Genomic DNA, 3,648 nt, shown 5'->3' on the forward strand with positions numbered 1-3,648 from the left:
GGGAATGATGGAGCAATTATAATGAGGCAGTGATTCAACAAATGATCCTAGGAATATACAAAAAAGATCTGAAGGAGCAAAAAAGAAAGAGTTAAAAGTTGGAACTCAGAAAACAAAAATAAACCAAAACCAAAAAACTCATTGTAGTATTATTCACAAGGTCCAAAAGGTAGAAACAAGTCAAATGTCTATCAACATGTATAAATAAAATGTGTGTATGCATACAACAGAATATCATTCAGCCATGAAGAGAAATCCTGATACATGCTATGTTGTTGTTGTTGACTGTCTTTGAGTCAAGCGTAACTCATATTGACCCTGTGAACAAAAGGCCTGAAGCCTTTCTACAACTATTGACATTTATCAAAGTTCATAGAGTTTCCGGAGGCATGTTGTTTAGGAAGTGGATGCCACTCCTGCTTCCAATCCTGTCGTAGTATGTTATTGTTGTGTGCCACTGAGTCGCTTGTGATTTGGAAAATACCATGTTGAGTGCAATAGAACGCAAAAATTCACTGACGTAGAGTTAGAACCTGTTAATAGCTGGCCCTCCGGTGGTTTTTCAGAGTTTATAAATCGCTTAAGAGGCGATTGCCCACGTTTCGCCCTCAGAGCCTCTAGGGGATTCGAGTTGCCAGAGATGTGCTGCCTTTGAGTTAGCAGCACAACTCCCTACAGACCACACCACTAGAGCTCCCTAAGCAAAATAAGTCAGACACAAAAAGGACAGATGTTTTTTGTCTTGCTTTTATGAAATAGGCAAATACATGGAGACTAATAGTTATTAGTAGCACAACAACAACAAAACCAACAACCAGTGGTTGGAAGAAGGTGAAAAGTGGAGCCAATGCTTAAGGCATTGTGAACTCTGTCGTGGGCAATGAAAAAGTTTGAAAATGGATAATGGTAATGGTTTTACAATCTGATGAATGCAATGGGTGTTATTGGATTGTACATTCAAATAAGTGAAATTACAAGTATACTTAATTGTATATGTTTCGTCATAATGTAAATGTTTTTAAAAATAGAAAAGAATGGATTTTTTTTAAATCCATTTTTTAAAAAATGTGATTGCAATTGTCAGGAAAATAAGCTCACCATAATTTATTAAATAGGAGATTTGCTATAGGGTTCACATCCTCACATAATTGGGAACATAAGCATTCAGAATGGGAGTTGAAAAGTTAGAGGAATGGAGTCAGATTGAGGAAGCAGGCCATTCAAATGCTGTAGGGGACAGTAAAGGGGTCCCTCTGGGTGTGGGGAGTCCATGAGGACTGTATCGCTCCTGTCTATAAGGGTTTGCCATTGAGCACTTGATGGTCATGCTGTGGTGGTCAGTTGGACTACGGGGTTGGAAACAGGAGCTGAATGTACACAGGCACTATTTCTATCCGTCTCCTCAACTAACTGACAACCTTGACCTCAAAAGAGGAATTGTCACTGCTCTTCTTCTACCATAAACCTCTTTCAGCCAACTCCTACGGGAAGCCTGACAGTGAAGAGAACTCTAGGAAACACAGTTCCCCACTTACCCAGGACTGTCCACTTCAGATACAATGATGGAATGATTTCCTTGGATGTGTGATTAATTGGAAATGATGCAGAAACACATTAGCAGATGTGTTGCTTTTGAAGGGCATACACACGATCTGAGGCAGAGCAGGCACCCCAAGGGCCCATCAGGATTGTGAAGGGGAAATCTGTGGAAGGTCCACAGCCATGAATCACCACCATCCTTAGGTGATTTCAGCTGTGCCCAGCACACAGACATCTATCCCTCTGTATGCAAAGAACATCTCTTCAAAAATACTCAGGAAACTTGCAGTGGTAATGTCTGGAGATGAGACCAGAAGAGAAAAGTAGGAGAAAGATCTACCTTTTGAGATTTATTTCTTACTTTTTTTGTACTGTTCAAATGCTCATTTGTTTTCCTGGGGCTGCCCTACTCCCTTAATTCTTGATTGGCCTTGGAAAGAAGGCATCCTTTCCCTTCTTAAAGATGTCAGGGCCCTGTAATTGCCTTTCCTCACAGTTTGGTGGGGCAGAAAGATCACTGAGCTATGTGACACATTGCATGGTCTTAGGCCAGCCCTCTCTCTCTCTGGACCTCAATGTCTGTGTCTGTGCAAGGAGAGGGGTGGGCTCAATGGCACCTAGAAGTCCATGATGCTCAGATTCTTTGAGATGTCTTGATTGTAATCAAAGTTTTACAATTGCCCTGAAGGCTGGGACTAGCTGGAAGAGGAGGAGCCAGAGCTGTAGAGATATAGAGAGATTTGTACATAGATACCAGGAAAGACAGCAGTGGGGGAACAAGCATTCCCTGTTATCATCTGCTCAGAGATAGGGCTAAAGTGACTTCAAACAAATTCCATTTTGTCAGCTGAAGCAGCTTAGAAATCATGGGACATCTCTGGTCAGCCTAGCCTTCTCACACTCTCTCTTCTATGTTTAAATATGTTTGACTATAAGCCTAGTGGTAAGGAGTTGTGCTGGTTGTTATATGGTTCAAATCCACCAGTCATTCCGTTGGGAAAGACAGGCAATTTCCTTCTATGCAATTTACAGCCTCTGAAAACCCCTTGCAGGTCAGATGTGAGTCAGTCTGATTTGGTGGTACATAACAGCAATGAGAATAACAAATAGTATTTCATTAATAGTAAAAAAGAGTATGTAATTAATAGTAAATAATTAAAGGATGATATCCTGATTCTAAGCCTGAAAGATCGTCCAGTAAAATCCTCTATTGTACCATTAGTGTCGCATGGGGGAATGCTGGCCGAATCAAAGACACTCGAACAGAGGAGCATGTCTAGTCCCAGAGGAAGGCAGTCAGGGTGAGGTAAAAGCCTGGATTATTTTATTTTTTAAGACAGATCTCCATTTGGATGGACCTCAGCTCTGTCCAACACAGTAAATGCTACACTGGAAAACAAACAAGCAAGCAAGCAAACAAATCCCCGAATCTGTTTTCATGGAGACAATCCCACGTGCCCTGGACCTTTTTTTCCCCTTTTTCTCCTGACAGAGACGTGGAGTGGCGTGAGACCTGAAGGGCAGGGCCACTACAGACCAAGGCCGGCCAGGGTGGCCCTCAGGCGCAAGTGGAGTTGTACCAGCCCACGCTGGCCCCGTTCATGTCATAGTAGATGGTGTAGCCCCTGTCGGGGCTGATGTGCAGGCGCTGGGGAAGCAGACCGCACAGCAGCTCGGTGTAGGTCTGGTTCCGCACGCCACCGATTTTGCCGATGATGTGCGGGCTGTAGAGAGCGCGCCAAAAGCCATGAGCTGTTCCAGGACCACGTGCACCGCGATGTAGTGGGGCGGTTTGCAGGGGGCCTTCGCCAGCTGCTGGGTAAGCTCAGACAGCAGCCCGTCGGGCACAGATGTGCGAGGCGCCTGGAGACTGCAAGCCTGGCACTGAGGATACATGACTGCTGCAACATGACCCTGTCCTGGGCCTTTTGATCTCCACAAGTTCAAATCTGTTGTTGTCGTTGTTGTTATGTGCCATCAAGTCGCCTCTGACCCATAGCGACCTTATGTACAGCAGGTCTGAACCCTGCCCTGTCCTGAGCCAGTCTCACTAATTCTGACACACCTACTCCTATTACCCCAGTCACTGTATCAATCCATCTCATCTGG

General features: G+C 44.2%; 1 pseudogene; it reads right to left on the bottom strand.

Annotated features, from left to right (window-relative positions):
- Positions 1–3,097: 3,097 nt before the first annotated feature.
- Positions 3,098–3,435, bottom strand: LOC102858389 (annotated as a pseudogene).
- Between the last annotated feature and the right edge of the window lie 213 nt (positions 3,436–3,648).

This window comes from Elephantulus edwardii, unplaced genomic scaffold (assembly GCF_000299155.1).
Source record: "Elephantulus edwardii isolate Elephantulus edwardi_28Jun2011 unplaced genomic scaffold, EleEdw1.0 scaffold00149, whole genome shotgun sequence".
In the NCBI taxonomy this organism is placed as follows: domain Eukaryota; kingdom Metazoa; phylum Chordata; class Mammalia; order Macroscelidea; family Macroscelididae; genus Elephantulus; species Elephantulus edwardii.